The 25714-nt window shown below is 45.9% G+C and overlaps 1 protein-coding gene across 2 annotated transcripts in view; it reads left to right on the top strand.

Annotated features, from left to right (window-relative positions):
• The window catches only part of LOC138299002 (zinc finger protein 182-like), a 146610-nt gene that overhangs the window by 928 nt on the left and 119968 nt on the right, over positions 1-25714 (top strand). The window lies entirely within an intron of this gene.

The raw sequence follows: 25714 nt of genomic DNA, 5'->3' as shown, positions 1-25714 counted from the left end.
CACTGGAGGTCCACATAAAACGATACACATTTATGAAAAAACAAAGAAAAAATAAAAGAATTAAACTTTCCTAGACAGTTGGTTAAATTTATACAATGTTAAAAAAAACACTTAAAATAATTAAAAACTGTGACACAAAACATTTCGTTTGATTGAATGAGGAGGACATGTAATAACTCAGAGGCAGTACTAAAGGAAAAAGTGAAACAAATAGGGTGCAGCCACCTGCGGCGATAAAGCGATAAGGCCGGACAAATTAATACAACATGGTTCAAATCTTGGACACCGTCGTGGCAGAGATTACAAATAGAAGAGGAACTGAACCATCTAGCCTGTAATATATTGAGGGGAAGCAGCCCCTGTCGCAGCATGAGCCAGAATCTTCTCACCCCAGGGGGCATGTTCCAGATGAGGCTATGTAACCCTCGGCCTTAAGGTATCAGATATTATGTGAAAACTCTGCCTGTGTACGCAAGCCGGGCTGTCCTGGCGGAAACTTGCCGCCCAAGTTGCATTCCTGAGTGTGGATTTGAGCAATGCTGGAGAGAGAGTGAAAATTACAGAAAAGTCTAATTGCAGAAGCTCATTTGCATGTAGAAAATTCCTGGAGATGGGATATATTGCTCTATGGCCAGCTAATATTTCTTTTTTTAGCAGTGAGCGCAAAGAGTCATCACTGCACGTCATCAGGTTAACCACCCAGGGAATTACCACAGCCAGACTTTGAATGAAAGAACTGCGCACGCCCAACTCAAGTCTTAATGTTGGGGCCGAGAAGGCAGAGTTTACAGATAAGAGATTCCTCAAGACACGTCCCTAGAGTTTATTGAGAAAGACCCATTTGGAAATCGCAATGTGCTCTATGCCGTAGAGTAGAGACGGGGTATTTTTGCCCGATAAACCTCAAGGAGATGTTTAAAGTGCCTTCTGCCCGTTGCCCTATATAGGGTGTTCAGCCCATTAGCTTGGGATTGAGCCTTCCTTTGGTTGTGCTCAATATGCTCTCTATCTTTAAGGTTCCCGCAGACAATTTTACTCAAAAAGGGGTATAAGGTTACTCTTTCGAGGTGTTGGGCTCCCAAGGTCCAGCAAAAATTGCTGTATTTAAATCTTTTATTCACATGAAAGCACATGATTTTGCTTTTAGAGCGATTTACCTTTAAAAAGTGGGCTTTGGTGTTTTGCTCGAGGACTTGAAGACGATTATTAAGCCCCTTTGGGGTATGATCTAATATGATTATGTCATCTGCATAAAGCAGACAACATAACAGTCTACCTCCTAATTTAGAGTCGAAACCCTCGCACTGAGTTAAATGAGCAGGTGAGTCTGAAAGACATAGAGAAAATAGCAATGGGGCCAACATACACCCTTGTTTTAGGCCGTTTTTAGTTGGAATGACATGAGATAAGCCTCGTTCACCCCTAACAATGCTCTTCACCAGGTGGAGGAGTGAAGGGCTACCACAAGGTCAAGGAGAATACCAGGCATGCCTAGTCCTAAGAGCTTCTTCCACAACAGGACACAATCTACTTTATCGAATGTTGTGGAGAAGTCTACAAATGCTGCGTAGATCACTTCCCCTCTCAGAGAGATGTATTTCTCATTAATTACTTGCAGGATTGAGATATTATCAATTGTGCCATGATTTTTCCTAAAGCCTGACTGTTCCAAGGGGATAATTTTATTTCTTTCTGCCCAATCATTAATTTGTGAAAGCAAAAATTTGGCAACAATCTTTCCGACCGCATCCAAAAGTGCAATCTGGCAGTAATTCCCAGGGCAACTTCGATCCCCTTTTTTATACAGGGGGACGATGATTCCACCCTTCCAGGATAGAGGGACCTTCCTGGCTTCGTAGCAGTATTGATACACCTGGAGTAAAATCCTACACCAGGAGGCTATGTCGTGTTTTATTAACTGTATAGGATTTCATCTGGGCCCATTGCGGCAGAACTACGCATTCCTATTATAACAGCCTCAATTTCTTTCAGAGTAGGATATGAATATGAGGAATCGATTCTGGTTTGGGGGAATTCCACAGTGGTCCCATTAAAGGCATAAAGGTCAGCTAGGAAAGCCGACCAACTCGATTCATTGATGGACGTTAGAAGGGGCCTGGTTCTTGTGCCACACCCCTCTGCGATCAATGACCAAAACCGCCTAGAATGGCCAGTAGAGACTGCTTCTCTTACTGCAACCCAGAATCTATCTGTAGCGTCCTTTGTTAGGTGCACTCTTAATCTCCCCGGCCTTCTTTTTAAAATGCATAGCTGGGATTGCCTTGCAGATGTATGTTCCCTATACTGTTCACGAGTAAGAGCATTAATTTCTCTATTCAATAAAAGTAAGGGGCGGGGTTTTACTTTGTGGTTACTCTGGGACTTCTGGCGGGGGATCAAAGTAATCCGTTGTATAAAAACAGTAAAACTCTCCATTGCTTTTCCTGCCCAGTTGCCAAGATCATTCAGGGTACTTTCTAGGATGCCTTTGAGCCCCTTGAAGCTACCAGAGGACCAATGTGTTCTTCCCGTTTTGACATTAAGCCGAGGGTGCTGCCCTGCTAAGCTCCATGGATCGGAAGATTGCGCCTTCAAGTCAAGAGAGACAACCAAAATGTTATGATCACTGAGGGTAGTCTGTAATACTGCTATATCCTTTAACAGTGAAAAAGAATGATAGCTCAATACCATGTAATCCAAAATTGCAGCACCCCCGGGCGATTTATGTGTAAGGTGGGCTGGGGAGTCGGATGGAAGTCTACCGATAGCAACAATACAATTGTTCTCCTTCAGGTACTCGAGGAAGAGCTTCCCACGCTTATCGGGCCTTATTTTATGAGGGAAAGTACAGGGAGGTAATGTAAATGCTTCCTCCTTTTCCTCATCCCGAAAGGATGTAAGACCTAAATTAGAAATTTTAAAATTTTAGATCTCCAACCATAATGATTTGGGTTCCTGGCTCCTTGTCACAGAGCTTCTTAATGTAGTGAAAAACTTTAACTAAAAGAATGTTGAAAGGGACGCCAGAGGGGACATAAGAGTTTATCAATGTGAGGGAGGTTACCTTGTCTCCAACACCAATGCTGCGTAAGGTTACGGCTAAAAACAGGTTACTGGGGTCTCTGAAGCATTCATACTGCCAGTGCAGCCTATTGGACAACAAACATGCGACCCCTCCCTTAGCGTGACCCCTCTTTGAAGGAGTAGCCTTGCAGCAGAAAGAACAGTAATTTTTGAACTGCAACTCCCCAATGGAGCAAGTTTCTTGGAGGCAAATTATATCAGGGTTTAGGGAGTCCAAAAAATCGAATTTTTCCCCTTTTGACTTTACACCTGCCACATTCCAAGATATAAGGGTAAGCTCATTGCTACATTGATGGAGCTGAAAGCTGTGAAGTTGTAGAAGAACTACTTAACACTGCTGGTAACCAGTTCCAACAGTGGGAATTAATGCATGGATCAGGAGGTGGACAGACCTGGAAATCCCTAAATAATAGTTCTCATCCATTAACCCCCAGGCATATTTTTAGGTCTTGATAAGCATGGAAATTAGTGTCAGGGTTAGCTAGGGGGATAGCTGGGGGGAATAGATTTCCACAGTCCATCAGGAAGCTGGGGAGCCCACTCGGTAAACCTTAGACCCGTCTCGCTTGAGACAGGTACTACATCAATACCTTTACAATGTAGAAACTCTAAGTTGCTTAAGATTTTGTTGACGGTCGATTTGGAAAAAAAAGGATACTCGAGACAAGGGACCAAAATCAGAGACCTTCAGAGAGACCAAGTGTATATCCCTACTTTCAAGTTGTCTAAGTGGTTCAATGTCTGAAAATCATTTTAACAGTTGGGATCTGTTTAAAAAAAGGTAATTATCAAATAAGAGCATAAAGTCTAAAGTCAAGGTGACCTCAGGGTGACGTCCCTGTTTCCTTTTAGAGGGTTGCGGCCGAGCCTTGGCGGGCATAAGCCCTGGAGGAGCCTCAAAGGATTGTGCAAAGGTGTTTAAGGATGGCCAAATTGGTTGGGATATAGTCAGGTAATGGGCCAAAATTCCATCAACCCTTTCAGGGTTGCCGATGGATCGATGAGGTACGAATATTGGTTGGGAGATGGTGGATGTAGGATGGAGATGTGGAACTCGAAACTCCTGGGTTAAAGGCACTTGCGAGCCAAATTGATCTTCGGAGAATCGTATCTTTCGCCTACCTTTTTAAAGAAATTTCTGTTTTTTTTTTTTAGACCTTTTGGCTTTTTTCCTTTTTCTTTTTGGTGTTTTCTCTGAAGTACACGAAGCACTGGTCATGATATTTGCCTTTGATCGAGCTTTGAAAATAGGAAACATGACTGGCTTGGAGTTTTGACAGACAGGATCCGGGCCTTTCTCTGATGAAAAGTCACTCAATACAAATCTAATAGAGCTGACTGGGCTCTCAACGGGTGTGGGGTTCATAGGAAGTGGTTCGACCTGGGATGCACCACCCTGAGAGCGAAAGTCGATACCAAGGGATATTTTGTTGTTTGCAGGAGTACAAAACTGCACTAAATGATCATCGCGATGTATCGTGAAGATCCAGGATTAACTCCATTGCCAGCTGTCATTTCTTTTAGTATGGCCGTTACGGAATCAAAAATGCAGTCCGATCCTCCAACCAATTTTTCTAGACGGTTTAAAATAGAAGATAAGAGACGCTCTAAGCTTAAGAGTGAGGAAGAGACCAAAACATTTTGGTTGGGGTTGCTACTTAGAGGATTAATGTTTTGGCTCAGGTTAGGTGTTGCTGATAGATGAGAACATAGTGAAGAGTGGTTGGGGGGTGTGCTACTGAAGAGCTGCAAACCTGTGGATGGAGGTAGAGGAAAAAGCGGGGGAGATTTTGCTTCCTGGCTGGACCCATAGCTTTTAAGGAGTTGTAAATCAAGTTCAGGGAGGGTGAAATCCACAAAGAGATTTTCCGGGCCAGCAGGTGGAAGAGGAGCATCAATACCAGATTCAAGAGACAAGATTTCCTTTACAAGGGCTAGGTTGGTGGAATCATGGAGTGATGGAGGAATTGCAATTTGAAGAAGACGAAGAGACTTTACAAAAATCCGGAGTCTCAAGGATAAATGAAGATGTGTAGGACGTTGCGGGGCTCTTGTTTGGATCTGCTGAAACATGAGGGAAAACTGGATCCTTGGCACAAGGACAAGAAGGGAAAGGTTCTTCTGATGGAAGATTGACCGTGCAGTCTGGAAATCCAGGCTTTGGAGGATTAGGGGGAGCCTTCTCTTTGTCCCATAGAGAGAAGTTTTGATTTCTGTATTTTAGGCCTGAAGTGACTGCGGCTTTATTGCGCAAAGGATTGGATTTTGTCTTGACCCACAATGCTATGTTGGATATTTCACATGTTTTTGAAATGGAAGATGTTCTGATAGATGATGCAGACTTTTGAAGATGATTAGGGCAAAGGGGATGGCTGAGTGAGGGGAATAATAATTGGAATGCTGTTTAAGACATAAAATGTTATAACCCATTGTTAAAAACAGCTATAATACAACAAACATAATTAGTCTGCCTCTTGATCACCCCCAAATACATTCTCCATAATATATGCATTTGTGTTCTCTAAAAATCAGTCGAAAAGAATGAGAGGGGTCCCCTTATTACTCCTGGAAGCAAACTGTGTGTCCTTGATCAAAAAGAGTCCCTATTCATTCTATTCATCTTGTGCCTCTGCCGCCTCACATATCAGTCTGGTCTCGACCTCTCCTTACTCTTCCATTGCATGCCTCTGTCCTCTCCCAGTCGTTTGCATTTACCCCCCTCCCCACCTGCCACTCATCATTCTTTTGCCAAAAGTCTCGTTCTCATTCTTGGCTTGTCTTGGTTCCCTCTTCTCCTCAGTACCCTCTCATGTTTCCTACCCCTTTACCCTTTGAATCCAGCTTGTACTTATCATCGTCTTTTTTTATCCAGCTTATGCCTTGCTTCCCTCTGTCAACCATCTTGTGTATCCTTCCCCTCTGATCCTCACTCCTCTCTCTATCCACTGTTGTATGCCTGTTGCCCCTCGCATACTTCCTGTGCCTCAATACTTTTCTCATCCATCTTTTCGATCCTTTTCCTCTCCAGTTCACTAGATTGCTTGCCCTCCCCTCTTCCCCAATAGGTCCTGGGGCTTGACCCCCATATCTCATTCATGTTAGAGCAGGTTTATTAATAAAGATTAAAGTTAATTTTCGTGTTTTTAAGATAACACAACTAGCCTGCAAAACTAATTTACTAGACCTGTTAGTCTGATAACTAAGATGTTTTTCAAGTTGCACGGTGTGCATGATTTCTCTCTTTTATTTGGAGGATTTCCTTTGCATAAAATAGACAAAAATGAGATCTGTTCCACTGTGTTGTTTATTTGTATTGTATCAAATAATGTGCTTTGGAGTCAGTTGCCAGAGAGGTATTACGTGTTACAGGATTCAAGGCTGTTCCTACCTGCAGCTGCAACCACTTGTCTGTTCATTTTAATAAGTTCATTGTCACTCGTGTAATGTCAACCATTCATTGCTTATTAATTTTGGGGGGGTCTCTAGAGTAGCCTGTTTTATGCAACACAATTTCTGCAAAATTGATTGGTTTCAGTCATGTAACATTAATTGTACCACCCATCTTATCATCTCACATTATGTGGAGGGCATGATTCTCCACTGCTAACTAACTATAAAAAGTGCCTTTTTTGGGATGGGTGCTAGACCTCTCCTTGCTTTCATACAAAGCAGTCTCTAGGTCAGACTGATATTTAATCTATACTTGGAATATATTTAGAAATTGATCTTATGTTATCCTCTTGGTGATTATGAATTATTGAATTGCCTGACTAACCTTCATGCTTTTTTAAATGATTTATTGTTAAATAAACCTTAAAGATTTGGACTTTGAATCTTGCTTTGCATAGGGCCCTTGTCCTTTGTCCCTAATCGGTTTTATCAACCCTTTGAGTAGAAAGTACAGATAAACTTTGGTAGGTCTGGCAAATTGATGGTTTCCGAAAATTGGAACAAAGTCTGTGCCAAATAGTGCAAGTTCATAATTCAATTTATGCTCCTAAATTGTCAGAGTTGAGATGTCTTAACTCCTGGAATTGCACGGATTATTACAGGTGTACCAGCAGTAGTACACCAGATGTACCTGCTTTGTTGATGTGGTCAAGAGTTGCATTACGTGTCAATAGGTCTTTGTGAAGTGAATTGTCTTGTGTAATTTGTGCAGGTTGTTAGGTGAATTGTCTTGGTATATTCGTATTGTTTTGCGGTATGTTGCTTGGAGTGAGCAAATCTTTTTGTGGTAAGCTAAAACATTGCACAGAGTGTCACATCATGTGCAAATTGTATTGCAGTAGTGTAATTATGCCTATTGTATTTTGTGGTTGTGCAGTGCACACATTGGGTTGAAGTTAAAAATCCGCATTGCATCGTAGTGTTCTGTGTGAGTTGTTGAAGCTGTTTTAAATAGCGTTTTGATGACAAAATATTGAGAATTTATGTCATTCATGTGCAAAGACTGGGTATTGAATTTATGGAAATCCAAAATCTCAAGGAAAAGGCGTCTCATGTCACATCAGGTTATTGACTAAAGTCCTGTATTCTATTGGTTATTTAAAAGTCTTTAATAGTCCAGCTGTGCATTAACTTATGAGAGTGTTCGTGTTCATTTATATGTGCAGGGAAATATACACATTAACCCAACTTAGAGGGTTTCCACTGGTTGAGAACCTACCTTGGTGTGATTGAAAGCACTGGTTTTCCCCTTTGCTGTAATGAGTCTGAATATGTACTCATCAACATCACAGAGAAATGAGGATGTATCTAGGGATGGTTAGCTATTGTTGTCAGCGGATTCCAATATTTTTCCTGATTGCAAAGCGTTCATAGAGGCTGACTCATAGTGATGTGAGGGACCCAGTGTCATGGGACGGTAAAGGTTTGCAAGCCTTCCTGTAGCTCAGGCATGGTTTGTGTAGCGACCCTGCTTTAAGAATGACTAATTATGAAAAATAATTTTATTCTGTCACTAAAGAGAAGGGTGTGCGCTGTCAGTCTTCACACAGACATATGAAAGGGTGCTTGAGAGGTGGGGCAGGGCAACACATTGCCTCCTTTTCCGCTACATTAGATGCAGTGTGCACCATGCTTCCTGGGCTCGTAAAGAGGGTTACTGGTGTATCCTTGGCAATTTTGCAGGGTGAAACAATTGTGATCGGCCACACACTGGTGCTGGTTCCACATTCAGATGAGACATTGCTGACTTGTACACATACTCAACATCGTACAAGCAGTCGGCTGCCGAAATATGAGAAAACTATACTGGCAGCAGAAAATGTTTCAGTTAAACACTGCAGTACTCTGAATCCTACAACACTTTTGCAATTTCATGGGAAAAGCTTGACGATGAAGCAGATGAATGTGATTATGATGGCAATGCAACCATAGCACACTCTAGGTTGATAGAAAAGAGTCCAGGAATATGTCTCTTCGGTCGATCCCAATGATATTATCAGGTCTTCTGTGTTTCAAAAAAACGTATACCATACGTATTCAGTCCATATATAGTTATCTTCTTTTATTCAGAGGAAGAGTAAAGATTCAGTTCATATGTTACATACATATCTCCATTCCAGATGTTTATATGGACAGCCAGCACGTGTTTCGTCACCAATGTGACTTTGCCAAGGCAATGCAAATTCCATGAGCATGTAAAGCAGAATTAATATGATTCCTAAAGTTAGCACTTCTCTGTAAAGTGCATCTGGTCAACAAGTAAAAAGTTCTGGAATGAAGATATGTATGTAACATATGAACTGAATCCTTACTCTTCCTCTGAATAAAAGAAGATAACTATATATGGACTGAATACGTATGGTATACATTTTTTTGAAACACAGAAGACTTGACAATACCATTGGGATCGACGTAAGAAACACATTTATGGACTCTTTTCTATCAACCTAGAGAGTGCTCTGGTTGCATTGTCTTTGAATTTATTGTGTTTTTTTAAATGCATATTTTTACTTGTTGGTAGCAGTGTAGACAACCATATAGCACCTCGGGTGGACCTCGGAAGTAGAAGGTTACCACCTCTGTACGTTTGGACACTTATGGGAAGTGCAACTTGTGTATATACCATTGCTACCATTTTTCTGTTTATGCGTGATTATGATGGCATAAATGTGACACAAATGTGCACTAAGCCAAGACCAGGGGTCATATTATGGAAAGTGCCCTGGAGGTGCAACAGGCATGTGCGCCTGCTTTGCATGCGCCTGAGGCACTTTGGTATTACAGAAAGGACATCTGACACTGCCCTTTCTGTAATACAGATAGCTTTGGCACATATATAGCACAAGCACTATCACCAGAAGGTGTTTCCTCATTTGCATGGCAATTGGCCCTATGCAAATGAGGGAATTTGTTTGCCCCGCGCTGTATATGGATGCGGGCACAGAGGCAAAGAATCTGTCAGGAGGCGCACTGATAGTGCCCAGTTGTTAGGTGGCACACTATCAGTGTGCCCCTGATGGCAGCCTTCTGGATAGGAGAAAGGGGGTCCTATGGACCTCCAAGATATCCCATTGCAGGTGGGTGGATTCACTCTGCACTCATCTGTAAAGGGATCTCTAATCCTGGGTTACCGCCTGCACAGTGAAGCTCAGAGCGGCTGCTTCATACCTGCTCCATTTATCACTAGCATGCTCGGGCCCCAGGGCAGCACAAGTTTGTGGCTGCCCTGGGGGCAGCACATTCAAACTAATATGGGAAGGAGGCTGGCCTGGTTTGTAGTGGGTACCAAAGGCACTTACACCCTATACCAGGTCCAGTTATCCCTTATTAGTAAAATGTAGCCAGTGTCTAGAAGCCAGGCTGTCTAGGTAGCTGTAGGCAGAGCAGCCAAGGCTGAACTAGGAGACATGCAAAGTTCATGTGTAGTCACACAGTACTCACACATAAGAAAGGCAATACTCTGTGTTACAAAAATAAAGGTACTTTATTTTAGTGACACAGTGCCAGAAAGACTTTGGAGACTATACTCCCTTAGGAGGTAAGTAAATTATACAATATATACAGTCGTAACCAAAAACAGGTAAGTAACTAGTCAGAAACCCGTGCAAACAATGAAAATCACAAACAGTTGCAATGGGCCTAGGGGGAACATAAACCATATACTAAAATAGTGGAATGCGAAAGTCGGTTTCCCACCTAGGCAAGTGTAGTTTGTAGAGGGGCACTGGGAGTGTAAGAAAACACCAAAGGTAAGTAATAGACCCTACTCCAGAGCCCAGGAAAGCAGGAATAAAAAACAGCAAGTTTCCTTAAACGCACTAGAAGTCATCATAGTAGATAATGCAAGAACCAGAAGAGACTGCAAGACACCAACAATGGATTCCTGGATCTGAAAACCTGTGGAAGAAGGGGACCAAGTCCAAGAAGCACTGAAGAGTCCAGGGAGAACAGAAGCCCCTGCTAACCCGGATAAAGATGCAAAAGAAGAACCACTGATGAGAAGACAAAGTCAGTATTGCACCAAAGAAGACAGTTGCGGGTTCCTGGTTGGTGCAGAAGATGTCCCACGCCGGATGGATGGATGCAGCCTGGTTTGCGTCTCTGGATTCCGTCAACAAGGCTTGGCACACGCAAAGCTCGCGGTTAGTGGAAAATGGTGCAGCCCGGGACCAGGAGGGACCTGGTGACCTCTACCCAGGAGGGGTAGAAAGAGGGGTCTAAAACAGAGAGCCCTCAGAAGACCAGGCAGCGCGCACAGGAGTCCCACAGCACGGGGACAAAGGAGGTGCAAATGGAGGCCCACGCAGCACGATACAGAGGATTCCCATGCAGCCGGAGAATCACTCAGGAAGCTGTGCGTCGGAGGATGGAGTGCTGGGGGCGTAAGTTGTGCTGTGCACAAAGAACTTCTTGGAAGACCTGTTGTCTGGAGAGGGGACTCAAGCCGTAGAGTTCCTGGAGCGGTCAGCGGTTGTTCCGTCGGTCGAAGATGAAATAAAGGATACAGAGGATTCCTGCTGGAGTCTTGCAATCCGAATCTGAAGAAACACCCAGAGGAGAGGCCCTAAGTAGTCTTGAGAGAGGGATTGGTCACCTAACGAGGTAAGCGCCTATCAGGAGGGGTCTCTGACATCACCTGCTGGCACTGGCCACTCAGATGCTCCCAGAGTTCCTCACCACCTTGGAATCCAAGATGGCAAAACCCAGGGACACTTTGGAGGAGCTCTGGGCACCACCCCCGGGTAGTGATAGACCGGGGAGTGGTCACTCCCCTTTCCCTTGTTCAGTTTTGCGCCAGAGCAGGGACTGGGGGTTCATGAACCAGTGTAGACTGGATTATGCAAGGAGGGCACCATCTGTGCCCTTCAAAGCATTTCCAGAGGCTCTGAGAGGATACCCCTCCTATGCCTGTAACACCTATTTCCAAAGGGAGAGGGTGTAACACCCCTCTCCCAAAGGAAATACTTTGTTCTGCCTTCCTGGGCTTGAGCTGTTCAAGCAACAGGAGGGCAGAAACAGGTCTGTGAGGTGGCAGGAGCTGGGGCTTCCTGGAAAACCTCTGAAGGCTGGGATGGCAGTAGTGGGGGTCCAGTATGGAGCCCCCAGAGTGCATGGGATTGTGCAACCAATACTGGAATCAGTATTGGGGTACAATTCACAGTTGTTAGACACCTTACATGGCCATATTCGGAGTTACCATTGTGAAGCTGGACATAGGTATTGACCTATATCCACTACACACTTAAAATGGCGTCCCAGCACTCACGAAGTACGGGAAAATGGACCTGGATGACGTGGGCGCACCTCTGCTAGTGCAGGGGTGCCCTCACACACAGGTACTTTGCACCCAACCTTCAGGGTTGGAAGACCTGATATATAGGTGACTTATAAGTGACCTGGTGCAGTGAAAATGGCTGGGAACTAGTGTATACACTGTTTCACACAGGCTGCAATGGCACTCCTTTACAAGTCTTTGCATGGGCTCCCTACGGGTGGCAAAAGAAATGCTGCAGCCCATAGGGATCCCCTGGAACCCCAATGCCCTGGTACCTAGGTACCATATACTAGGGACTTATAAAGGGTGTCTAGTATGCTAATTTAGAGTGAAATACTGGGTTACCAGTATGTAAGGACAAATTTGGAACCAGAGAGAGCATGAGCACTGGGGTCCTGGTTAGCAGGGCTCCAGTGACCCATTCAAGCATACTGACAAAAACAGTGAAACATACTGAGAAGGAGGCCACAAACCATAGGCACTGGGGTCCTGACTAGCAAGATCCCAGTGACACAGTCAAAACACACTGACAAACAGGCCATAAATGGGGGTAACCATGCTAGAAAGAGGCTACTTTCTCACAATATGGCGCATTCTCCTTGTTTGCGCCAGCACAAACATTACGAATGCACCACATTGTATAATACGGCCCTAGGTATTCAAGATGTGCCACATTATTTGACTGATTTGATTTTATTTGTTGATGGTTCTTGTCTGAGAGACCATTATGGAACTCTTCCAGCACCATGTGTCGTTTGCTTAACAGAATATTTTGTGAAAGCATCATACTTGTGTAATGTAACCTCAGCAGAAGTGGCAGATTTGATTGGAATTACAATAACATGCTGCGTAGCAATGAATTGAGTGTTACAATCTAAACAGGTAGCCATTATGATTTTGCTGTGATCCACGATTTTTGCCAACTGTGGTCACAGAGAGGCTTCTTGACATCCCCTGGGACCCCAATTAGGAATGGGCCACACATTTTGAATTTACTGGGGGTCTTGCAGTTCCCTAAGAAAATTGCAGTGGTAAAATGTGTCACACAAAAGAGTGGATACAATATAGTTGCAATCTAAAATAATTTTGCTAGGCAAGTTGCAAAATACTGTGCTCTTGCATCTGGTACATTGGGACCAAGTGAAAATTCAGAGTACAAAAATGTCAATTGTTTGTTGCCATTGTTAGCACAATCAATAGAATTGAGAGAACTGTAAAATGAAGTACCAGTGGATGAAAATAAAAGATGGGGAAATTCATCAAATTCAGAAGACAAGAATGGACTCTGACTCATGCTAAATAAACCCTCCATCAATAGCCACACAATGTTCTTACCTATGCCAGGATATCTTTATGTGGGATGTGGCTGTATGTTGTCCATTTTTAAAAACAAGTAGTTTAATCCCCGTTTAGAAAACTACCAGAATTGTGTCAGAAACTAGAAAACTGTTAAATGTTTGCAGGAAAATAAAGGTAGTCAGAAGGATCTTTCCCATAATTGCAAATAGATTTTGTGGAAATGGTAGCATTTAACAAGTTGAAATATATTTTGTTGGATTGTACGTCTCTTTAGTTGGCGAGTGGAAGCTTACCCAACTAGGAGGTGCAACACACTGACTGAAGCTAAGGTTTTACTTAGGGATTTATCCCTAGATTCAATTAACCACCTATGTATAGTCAGATAGAGGAAGTCATTTTGAAAATTAGATTATGGAAGTTCTTTGCCTGTCACTGAAGATACAACAGGAGTTTTTCTTTTAATATCAACCTGAAGCATCAGGAGTTGTAGAAATGACCTATGTTACCCTAAAGTCACAGTTAGCCAAAGTGTGCACTTCAACATTGTTGTAATGACCAGCTGTTCTTGAGTATGAGGAGCTAAACTAGCCTACTGGTTTATCACCCTATGAGATTCCGATAGGCCAAGCTATGAGAATTCCTCATATTTCTTCAGCTGCACTTGTAAACATAACTGTTGACCTAGCTCTGGATTACTGTAAGCCTTGGGCTGATTTGGTAGACTTTACCTCTTGCCAGATGAATTTGGCAACTCCTCAGCAAGTGGAGAGCTCTGCCATGACCTAGATCCTGGAGACTGGGCTAGCTGAAGAAACACATAAAGAAATCCTGTCTGGAGCCCAACCAAATGATATTGGCGATGAACACTGCTAAGTGAGGAGGATTGCCACAGTGGGTCTACACATCTCACATAAAGAGTATAAAGACTGCAGATGAAGAACTGGTGGTATAAACCACTAGTTCACAAAATCAAGCTCAAGTTTGTTAGATGAATCCAGACGGGGGAGGGAAAGAGTTCAAGTACAACAACAAAAATAACAGGAAAAACAAACGTGTAAGTTGTGCAAATCGTGAAGCAGATGAAAAGGAAATAAATGTAACTGAAGATGGAAGCGTGATTTGAGCTGACATTTGTGAAGGTGTGAGAGAACGACAACAAGGTTTTCAAACAAAAAATGATTTCATTAAAGGGAATCTGGTAAACACAAAGTACTCTGCTCTTGAATGGAGTAAACTGACAAAGATTGAACCAGAAGAAAGAGACATTGATCTGAGAGAGCATTGATTTCTGTTTAGAAGAACCTCAGTAAATAAAGATTAATTGAGAATGAAGATGTTCTACATTGAATAAAATCCTTATCGAGTACTGTAAGGAAATGCCTCCTTGGCATGGTTACCCCCTGACTTTTTGCCTTTGCTGATGCTATGTTTTGAATTGAAAGTGTGCTGAGGCCTGCTAACCAGGCCCCAGCACCAGTGTTCTTTCCCTAACCTGTACTTTTGATTCCACAATTGGCACACCCTGGCATCCAGATAAGTCCCTTGTAACTGGTACCTCTGGTACCAAGGGTCCTGATGCCAGGGAAGGTCTCTAAGGGCTGCAGCATGTATTATGCCACCCTAGAGACCCCTCACCCAGCACAGAAACACTGCTTACCAGCTTGTGTGTGCTAGTGAGAACAAAATGAGTAAGTCGACATGGCACTCCCCTCAGGGTGCCATGCCAGTCTCTCACTGCCTATGCAGTATAGGTAAGACACCCCTCTAGCAGGCCTTACAGCCCTAAGGCAGGGTGCACTATACCATAGGTGAGGGTACCAGTGCATGAGCACTGTACCCCTACAGTGTCTAAGCAAAACCTTAGACATTGTAAGTGCAGGGTAGCCATAAGAGTATATGGTCTGGGAGTCTGTTTTACACGAACTCCACAGCACCATAATGGCTACACTGAAAACTGGGAAGTTTGGTATCAAACTTCTCAGCACAATAAATGCACACTGATGACAGTGTACATTTTATTGTAAAATACACCACAGAGGGCACCTTAGAGGTGCCCCCTGAAACTTAACCGACTATCTGTGTAGGCTGACTGGTTCCAGCAGCCTGTCACACTAGAGACATGTTGCTGGCCCCATGGGGAGAGTGCCTTTGTCACTCTGAGGCCAGTAACAAAGCCTGCACTGGGTGGAGATGCTAACACCTCCCCCAGGCAGGAGCTGTAACATCTGGCGGTGAGCCTCAAAGGCTCACCCCTTTGTCACAGCACCGCAGGACACTCCAGCTAGTGGAGTTGCCCGCCCCCTCCGGCCCCGGCCCCCACTTTTGGCGGCAAGGCCGGAGAAAATAATGAGAATAACAAGGAGGAGTCACTGGCCAGTCAGGACAGCCCCTAAGGTGTCCTGAGCTGAGGTGACTCTAACTTTTAGAAATCCTCCATCTTGCAGATGGAGGATTCCCCCAATAGGATTAGGGATGTGACCCCCTCCCCTTGGGAGGGGGCACCAAGAGGGTGTACTCACCCTCAGGGCTAGTAGCCATTGGCTACTAACCCCCCAGACCTAAACAAGCCCTTAAATTTAGTATTTAAGGGCTCTCCCTGAACCTAGAAACTAGATTCCTGCAACAACAAGAAGAAGGACTGCCTAGCTGAAAACCCCTGCAGAGGAAGACCAGAAGACAACAACTGCCTTGGCTCCAGAAACTCACCGGCCTGTCTCCTGCCTTCCAAAGAACTCTGCTCCAGCGACGCCTTCCAAAGGGACCAGCGACCTCTGCACCCTCTGAGGACTGCCCTGCTTCGACGACGACAAGAAACTCCCGAGGACAGCGGACCTGCTCCAAAAAGACTGCAACTTTATCCAAAGGAGCAGCTTTAAAGAACCCTGCAATCTCCCCGCAAGAAGCGTGAGACTTGCAACACTGCACCCGGCGACCCCGACTCGGCTGGTGGAGAACCAACACCTCAGGGAGGACCCCCGGACTACTCTACGACTGTGAGTACCAAAACCTGTCCCCCCTGAGCCCCCACAGCGCCGCCTGCAGAGGGAATCCCGAGGCTTCCCCTGACCGCGACTCTCTGAAACCTAAGTCCCGACGCCTGGAAAAGACCCTGCACCCGCAGCCCCCAGGACCTGGAGGACCGGACTTTCACTGCAGAAGTGACCCCCAGGAGTCCCTCTCCCTTGCCCAAGTGGAGGTTTCCCCGAGGAAGCCCCCCCTTGCCTGCCTGCAGCGCTGAAGAGATCCCTTGATCTCTCATTGACTTCCATTGCGAACCCGACGCTTGTTCTAACACTGCACCCGGCCGCCCCCGCGCCGCTGAGGGTGAAATTTCTGTGTGGGCTTGTGTCCCCCCCAGTGCCCTACAAAACCCCCCTGGTCTGCCCTCCGAAGACGCGGGTACTTACCTGCTGGCAGACTGGAACCGGGGCACCCCCTTCTCTCCATTGAAGCCTATGCGTTTTGGGCACCACTTTGAACTCTGCACCTGACCGGCCCTGAGCTGCTGGTGTGGTAACTTTGGGGTTGCTCTGAACCCCCAACGGTGGGCTACCTTGGACCAAGAACTGAACCCTGTAAGTGTCTTACTTACCTGGTAAAACTAACAAAAACTTACCTCCCCCAGGAACTGTGAAAATTGCACTGTGTCCACTTTTAAAATAGCTATTTGTGAATAACTAGAAAAGTATACATGCAATTGAAATGATTCAAAGTTCCTAATGTACTTACCTGCAATACCTTTCAAACAAGATATTACATGTTAAATTTGAACCTGTGGTTCTTAAAATAAACTAAGAAAAGATATTTTTCTATACAAAACCTATTGGCTGGATTTGTCTCTGAGTGTGTGTACCTCATTTATTGTCTATGTGTATGTACAACAAATGCTTAACACTACTCCTTGGATAAGCCTACTGCTCGACCACACTACCACAAAACAGAGCATTAGTATTATCTCTTTTTACCACTATTTTACCTCTAAGGGGAACCCTTGGACTCTGTGCATGCTATTCCTTACTTTGAAATAGCACATACAGAGCCAACTTCCTACATTGGTGGCAGCGGTGGGATCAAAAGTACAGGTTAGGGAAAGAACACTGGTGCTGGGGCCTGGTTAGCAGGCCTCAGCACACTTTCAATTCAAAACATAGCATCAGCAAAGGCAAAAAGTCAGGGGGTAACCATGCCAAGGAGGCATTTCCTTACACAACCCCCCCCCCCCAAACGAAAGAGGATGAGACTAACCTTTCCCAAGAGAGTCTTCATTTTCTAAGTGGAAGAACCTGGAAAGGCCATCTGCATTGGCATGGGCAGTCCCAGGTCTGTGTTCCACTATAAAGTCCATTCCCTGTAGGGAGATGGACCACCTCAACAGTTTTGGATTTTCACCTTTCATTTGCATCAGCCATCTGAGAGGTCTGTGGTCAGTCTGAACTAGGAAGTGAGTACCAAAGAGGTATGGTCTCAGCTTCTTCAGGGACCAAACCACAGCAAAGGCCTCCCTCTCAATGGCACTCCAACGCTGCTCCCTGGGGAGTAACCTCCTGCTAATGAAAGCAACAGGCTGGTCAAGGCCATCATCATTTGTTTGGGACAAAACTGCCCCTATCCCATGTTCAGAGGCATCTGTTTGCACAATTAATTGCTTGGAGTAATCTGGAGCTTTTAGAACTGGTGCTGTGCACATAGCTTGTTTCAGGGTGTCAAAGGCCTGTTGGCATTCTACAGTCCAGTTTACTTTCTTGGGCATTTTCTTGGAGGTGAGTTCTGTGAGGGCTGTCACAATGGATCCATATCCCTTCACAAACCTCCTGTAGTACCCAGTCAAGCCAAGGAATGCCCTGACTTGAGTCTGGGTTTTTGGAGCTGCCCAGTCCAGAATAGTCTGGATCTTAGGCTGGAGTGGCTGAACTTGGCCTCCACCTACAAGGTGTCCCAAGTAAACCACAGTTCCCTGCCCTATCTGGCATTTGGATGCCTTGATAGAGAGGCCTGCAGATTGCAGAGCCTTCAAAACCTTCTTCAGGTGGACCAGGTGATCCTGCCAGGTGGAGCTGAAGACAGCAATATCATCAAGATAAGCTGCACTAAAGGATTCCAGCCCAGCAAGGACTTGATTCACCAACCTTTGGAAGGTGGCAGGGGCATTCTTTAAACCAAAGGGCATAACAGTGAACTGATAATGCCCATCAGGTGTGGAGAATGCTGTCTTTTCTTTTGCTCCAGGGGCCATTTTGATTTGCCAGTACCCTGCTGTTAAGTCAAAGGTACTTAAGAATTTGGCAGCCCCTAATTTGTCTATTAGCTCATCAGCTCTAGGAATGGGATGGGCATCTGTCTTGGTGACAGAGTTGAGACCTCTGTAGTCCACACAAAACCTCATCTCTCTCTTTCCTTCTTTGGTGTGAGGTTTGGGGACTAAGACCACTGGGCTAGCCCAGGGGCTGTCAGAGTACTCAATTACTCCCAATTCCAGCATCTTGTGGACTTCCACCTTGATGCTTTCCTTAACTTGGTCAGACTGTCTAAATATTTTGTTTTTGACAGGCATGCTGTCTCCTGTGTCCACATCATGGGTACACAGGTGTGTCTGACCAGGGGTTAGGGAAAAGAGTTCAGCAAACTGCTGCAGGACCTTCCTGCAGTCAGGCTGCTGTTGGCTAGAGAGGGTGTCTGAGTAGATCACTCCATCTACTGAGCCATCTTTAGGGTTTGATGAGAGGAGATCAGGGAGAGGTTCACTCTCCGCTTCCTGGTCCTCATCTGTTACCATCAACAGATTTACATCAGCCCTGTCATGGAAGAGCTTAAGGCGGTTCACATGGATCACCCTCTTGGGGCTCCTGCTTGTGCCCAGGTCCACCAGGTAGGTGACCTGACTCTTCCTCTCTAGTACTGGGTAAGGGCCACTCCATTTGTCCTGAAGTGCCCTGGGAGCCACAGGCTCCAGAACCCAGACTTTCTGCCCTGGTTGAAATTCAACCAGTGCAGCCTTTTGGTCACACCACAACTTCTGGAGTTGTTGGCTGGCCTCAAGGTTTTTACTTGCCTTTTCCATGTACTCTGCCATCCTTGAGCGAAGGCCAAGTACATAGTCCACTATGTCTTGTTTAGGCTCATGAAGAGGTCTCTCCCAGCCTTCTTTAACAAGAGCAAGTGGTCCCCTTACAGGGTGGCCAAACAGAAGTTCAAAGGGTGAGAATCCTACTCCCTTCTGAGGCACCTCTCTGTAAGCGAAAAGCAGACATGGCAGGAGGACATCCCATCTCCTTTTGAGTTTTTCTGGGAGCCCCATGATCATGCCCTTTAATGTCTTGTTGAATCTCTCAACAAGGCCATTAGTTTGTGGATGATATGGTGTAGTGAATTTGTAAGTCACTCCACACTCATTCCACATGTGTTTTAGGTATGCTGACATGAAGTTGGTACCTCTGTCAGACACCACCTCCTTAGGGAAACCCACTCTGGTAAAGATACCAATGAGGGCCTTGGCTACTGCAGGGGCAGTAGTCGACCTAAGGGGAATAGCTTCAGGATACCTAGTAGCATGACCCACTACTACTAGGATGTACATATTTCCTGAGGCTGTGGGAGGTTCTAGTGGACCAACTATGTCCACACCCACTCTTTCAAAGGGGACCCCCACCACTGGAAGTGGAATGAGGGGGGCCTTTGGATGCCCACCTGTCTTACCACTGGATTGACAGTTGGGGCAGGAGAGGCAAAACTCCTTAACCTTCTAGGACATATTGGGCCAGTAGAAGTGGTTGACTAACCTCTCCCACGTCTTGGTTTGTCCCAAATGCCCAGCAAGGGGAATATCATGGGCTAAGGTCAGAATAAACTCTCTGAAACCCTGAGGCACTACCGCTCTCCTAGTGGCACCAGGTTTGGGATCTCTTGCCTCAGTGTACAGGAGTCCATCTTCCCAACAGACCCTATGTGTTCCATTTTTCTTGCCTTTGGACTCTTCAGCAGCTTGCTGCCTAAGGCCTTCAAGAGAGGGACAGGTTTCTTGTCCCTTACACAACTCTTCCCTTGAGGGTCCCCCTGGGCCCAAGAGCTCAACCTGATAAGGTTCCAGCTCCATAGGCTCAGTTCCCTCAGAGGGCAGAACTTCTTCCTGAGAAGAGAGTTTCTCTTTTTGGTGTTGTGTTGCAGCTGGTTTCCCAGCTGACTTTCCTTTTCTCTTGGTAGGCTGGGCCATTTTTCCAGACTCCAGCTCTACTTTTTCACCCTGTGCCTTGCACTGTGCCCTAGTCTTGACACACACCAGTTCAGGGATACCCAGCATGGCTGCATGGGTTTTCAGTTCTACCTCAGCCCATGCTGAGGACTCCAGGTCATTTCCAAGCAAACAGTCTACTGGGATATTTGAGGAGACCACCACCTGTTTCAGGCCATTGACCCCTCCCCACTCTAAAGTTACCATAGCCATGGGATGTACTTTAGTCTGATTGTCAGCGTTGGTGACTGGATAAGTTTGTCCAGTCAGGTATTGGCCAGGGGAAACCAGTTTCTCTGTCACCATAGTGACACTGGCACCTGTATCCCTCAGGCCCTCTACACTTGTCCCATTAATTAAGAGCTGCTGCCTGTATTTTGGCATGTTAGGGGGCCAGGCAGCCAGTGTGGCTAAATCCACCCCACCCTCAGAGACTAATGTAGCTTCAGTGTGACACCTGATTTGCTCTGGGCACACTGTTGATCCCACTTGGAGACTGGCCATTCCAGTTTTAGCTGGATGGGAGTTAGAAGTGGTATCTTTCTTGGGACAGGCCTTGTCTCCAGTTTGGTGTCCAGACTGACTACAGTTTCGACACCAGGCCTTTTTGGGATCAAAGTTTTTACCCTTGTACCCAGGATTGTTTTGTGAAGAGGCTCTGGGCCCACCCTCCTGTGCAGGTTTTTGGGGGCCTGTAGAAGACTCTTTACTATTTTTATTTTTGGCTGTCTCACCACCTTTCCCCTGGGAGGCTTTGTGACCCCTTTCTTTTGGTCACCCCCTGTGGAAGTTTTGGACACCCTAGTCTTGACCCAATGGTCCGCCTTCTTTCCCAATTCTTGGGGAGAAATTGGTCCTAGGTCCACCAGATGCTGATGCAGTTTATCATTGAAACAATTACTTAATAGGTGTTCTTTCACAAATAAATTGTACAGCCCATCATAATCATTTACACCATTTCCTTGAATCCAACCATCTAGTGTTTTTACTGAGTAGTCTACAAAGTCAACCCAGGTCTGACTCGAGGATTTTTGAGCCCCCCTGAATCTAATCCTATACTCCTCAGTGAAGAATCCAAAGCCCTCAATCAGGGTACCCTTCATGAGGTCATAAGATTCTGCATCTTTTTTAGAGAGTGTGAGGAGTCTATCCCTACACTTTCCTGTGAACATTTCCCAAAGGAGAGCACCCCAGTGAGATTTGTTCACTTTTCTGGTTTCACAAGCCCTCTCAAAAGCTGTGAACCATTTGGTGATATCATCACCATCTTCATATTTAGTTACAATCCCTTTGGGGATTTTCAACATGTCAGGAGAATCTCTGACCCTAGTTATGTTGCTGCCACCATTGATGGGTCCTAGGCCCATCTCTTGTCTTTCCCTTTCTATGGCTAGGATCTGTTTTTCCAAAGCCAATCTTTTGGCCATCCTGGCTAACTGGATGTCCTCTTCACTGGAGTTATCCTCAGTGATTTCAGAGAGGTTGGACCCTCCTGTGAGGGAGCCTGCATCTCTGACTATTATTTTTGGAGTCAGGGCTTGAGAAGCCCTGTTCTCCCTAGATAGGACTGGTGGAGGGGATTCTTCCTCCAGTTCACTATCATCTTCCTCTGTGTTATCCACAGAGGGGTTGGCTCTATCATACTCTGCCAACAGCTCCTGGAGCTGTGCTTTGGTAGGTCTGGAGCCCATTGTTATTTTTCTTATGTTACAGAGTGACCTTAGCTCTCTCATCTGGAGATGGAGGTAAGGTGTGGTGTCGAGTTCCACCACATTCACATCTGTGCTAGACATTATGCTTCTAAAAGTTGGAATACTTTTTAAGAAACTAAACTGGTTCTAGAATCTAATTCAAACTTTTACAAACTTTTAAACTCTAAAAGGAATGCTAACAGGGACTAACACAAGGCCCTAGCAGGACTTTAAAGAATTTAGAAAACTTTTCAAATTGCAAAAATCAATTTCTAATGACAATTTTGGAATTTGTCGTGTGATCAGGTATTGGCTGAGTAGTCCAGCAAATGCAAAGTCTTGTACCCCACCGCTGATCCACCAATGTAGGAAGTTGGCTCTGTATGTGCTATTTCAAAGTAAGGAATAGCATGTACAGAGTCCAAGGGTTCCCCTTAGAGGTAAAATAGTGGTAAAAAGAGATAATACTAATGCTCTATTTTGTGGTAGTGTGGTCGAGCAGTAGGCTTATCCAAGGAGTAGTGTTAAGCATTTGTTGTACATACACATAGACAATAAATGAGGTACACACACTCAGAGACAAATCCAGCCAATAGGTTTTGTATAGAAAAATACCTTTTCTTAGTTTATTTTAAGAACCACAGGTTCAAATTTAACATGTAATATCTTGTTTGAAAGGTATTGCAGGTAAGTACATGAGGAACTTTGAATCATTTCAATTGCATGTATACTTTTCAAGTTATTCACAAATAGCTATTTTAAAAGTGGACACAGTGCAATTTTCACAGTTCCTGGGGGAGGTAAGTTTTTGTTAGTTTTACCAGGTAAGTAAGACACTTACAGGGTTCAGTTCTTGGTCCAAGGTAGTCCACCGTTGGGGGTTCAGAGCAACCCCAAAGTTACCACACCAGCAGCTCAGGGCCGGTCAGGTGCAGAGTTCAAAGTGGTGCCCAAAACGCATAGGCTTCAATGGAGAGAAGGGGGTGCCCCGGTTCCAGTCTGCCAGCAGGTAAGTACCCGCGTCTTCGGAGGGCAGACCAGGGGGGTTTTGTAGGGCACCGGGGGGACACAAGCCCACACAGAAATGTCACCCTCAGCGGCGCGGGGGCGGCCGGGTGCAGTGTTAGAACAAGCATCGGGTTCGCAATGGAAGTCAATGAGAGATCAAGGGATCTCTTCAGCGCTGCAGGCAGGCAAGGGGGGGCTTCCTCGGGGAAACCTCCACTTGGGCAAGGGAGAGGGACTCCTGGGGGTCACTTCTGCAGTGAAAGTCTGGTCCTTCAGGTCCTGGGGGCTGCGGGTGCAGGGTCTTTTCCAGGCGTCGGGACTTAGGTTTCAGAGAGTCGCGGTCAGGGGAAGCCTCGGGATTCCCTCTGCAGGCGGCGCTGTGGGGGCTCAGGGGGGACAGGTTTTGGTACTCACAGTCGTAGAGTAGTCCGGGGGTCCTCCCTGAGGTGTTGGTTCTCCACCAGCCGAGTCGGGGTCGCCGGGTGCAGTGTTGCAAGTCTCACGCTTCTTGCGGGGAGATTGCAGGGTTCTTTAAAGCTGCTCCTTTGGATAAAGTTGCAGTCTTTTTGGAGCAGGTCCGCTGTCCTCTGGAGTTTCTTGTCGTCGTCGAAGCAGGGCAGTCCTCAGCGGATGCAGAGGTCGCTGGTCCCTTTGGAAGGCGTCGCTGGAGCAGAGTTCTTTGGAAGGCAGGAGACAGGCCGGTGAGTTTCTGGAGCCAAGGCAGTTGTTGTCTTCTGGTCTTCCTCTGCAGGGGTTTTCAGCTAGGCAGTCCTTCTTCTTGTTGTTACAGGAATCTAGTTTCTAGGGTCAGGGAGAGCCCTTAAATACTAAATTTAAGGGCGTGTTTAGGTCTGGGGGGGTTAGTAGCCAATGGCTACTAGCCCTGAGGGTGAGTACACCCTCTTTGTGCCCCCTCCCAAGGGGAGGGGGTCACATCCCTAATCCTATTGGGGGAATCCTCCATCTGCAAGATGGAGGATTTCTAAAAGTTAGAGTCACCTCAGCTCAGGAAACCTTAGGGGCTGTCCTGACTGGCCAGTGACTCCTCCTTGTTATTCTCATTATTTTCTCCGGCCTTGCCGCCAAAAGTGGGGGCCGGGGCCGGAGGGGGCGGGCAACTCCACTAGCTGGAGTGTCCTGCGGTGCTGTGACAAAGGGGTGAGCCTTTGAGGCTCACCGCCAGGTGTTACAGCTCCTGCCTGGGGGAGGTGTTAGCATCTCCACCCAGTGCAGGCTTTGTTACTGGCCTCAGAGTGACAAAGGCACTCTCCCCATGGGGCCAGCAACATGTCTCTAGTGTGGCAGGCTGCTGGAACCAGTCAGCCTACACAGATAGTCGGTTAAGTTTCAGGGGGCACCTCTAAGGTGCCCTCTGTGGTGTATTTTACAATAAAATGTACACTGGCATCAGTGTGCATTTATTGTGCTGAGAAGTTTGATACCAAACTTCCCAGTTTTCAGTGTAGCCATTATGGTGCTGTGGAGTTCGTGTAAAACAGACTCCCAGACCATAAACTCTTATGGCTACCCTGCACTTACAATGTCTAAGGTTTTGCTTAGACACTGTAGGGGCACAGTGCTCATACACTGGTACCCTCACCTATGGTATAGTGCACCCTGCCTTAGGGCTGTAAGGCCTGCTAGAGGGGTGTCTTACCTATACTGCATAGGCAGTGAGAGGCTGGCATGGCACCCTGAGGGGAGTGCCATGTCGACTTACTCATTTTGTTCTCACTAGCACACACAGGCTGGTAAGCAGTGTGTCTGTGCTGGGTGAGGGGTCTCTAGGGTGGCATAATACATGCTGCAGCCCTTAGAGACCTTCCCTGGCATCAGGGCCCTTGGTACCAGAGGTACCAGTTACAAGGGACTTATCTGGATGCCAGGGTGTGCCAATTGTGGAATCAAAAGTACAGGTTAGGGAAAGAACACTGGTGCTGGGGCCTGGTTAGCAGGCCTCAGCACACTTTCAATTCAAAACATAGCATCAGCAAAGGCAAAAAGTCAGGGGGTAACCATGCCAAGGAGGCATTTCCTTACACAACCCTCCCCCCAAACGAAAGAGGATGAGACTAACCTTTCCCAAGAGAGTCTTCATTTTCTAAGTGGAAGAACCTGGAAAGGCCATCTGCATTGGCATGGGCAGTCCCAGGTCTGTGTTCCACTATAAAGTCCATTCCCTGTAGGGAGATGGACCACCTCAACAGTTTTGGATTTTCACCTTTCATTTGCATCAGCCATCTGAGAGGTCTGTGGTCAGTCTGAACTAGGAAGTGAGTACCAAAGAGGTATGGTCTCACCTTCTTCAGGGACCAAACCACAGCAAAGGCCTCCCTCTCAATGGCACTCCAACGCTGCTCCCTGGGGAGTAACCTCCTGCTAATGAAAGCAACAGGCTGGTCAAGGCCATCATCATTTGTTTGGGACAAAACTGCCCCTATCCCATGTTCAGAGGCAACTGTTTGCACAATGAACTGCTTGGAGTAATCTGAAGCTTTTAGAACTGGTGCTGTGCACATAGCTTGTTTCAGGGTGTCAAAGGCCTGTTGGCATTCTACAGTCCAGTTTACTTTCTTGGGCATTTTCTTGGAGGTGAGTTCTGTGAGGGCTGTCACAATGGATCCATATCCCTTCACAAACCTCCTGTAGTACCCAGTCAAGCCAAGGAATGCCCTGACTTGA

This window comes from Pleurodeles waltl, chromosome 1_2, assembly GCF_031143425.1.
Source record: "Pleurodeles waltl isolate 20211129_DDA chromosome 1_2, aPleWal1.hap1.20221129, whole genome shotgun sequence".
NCBI lineage: Eukaryota > Metazoa > Chordata > Amphibia > Caudata > Salamandridae > Pleurodeles > Pleurodeles waltl.
The sequence above is the reverse complement of the archived record's forward strand: the minus strand, read 5'-3'. Positions and strand labels throughout refer to the sequence as shown.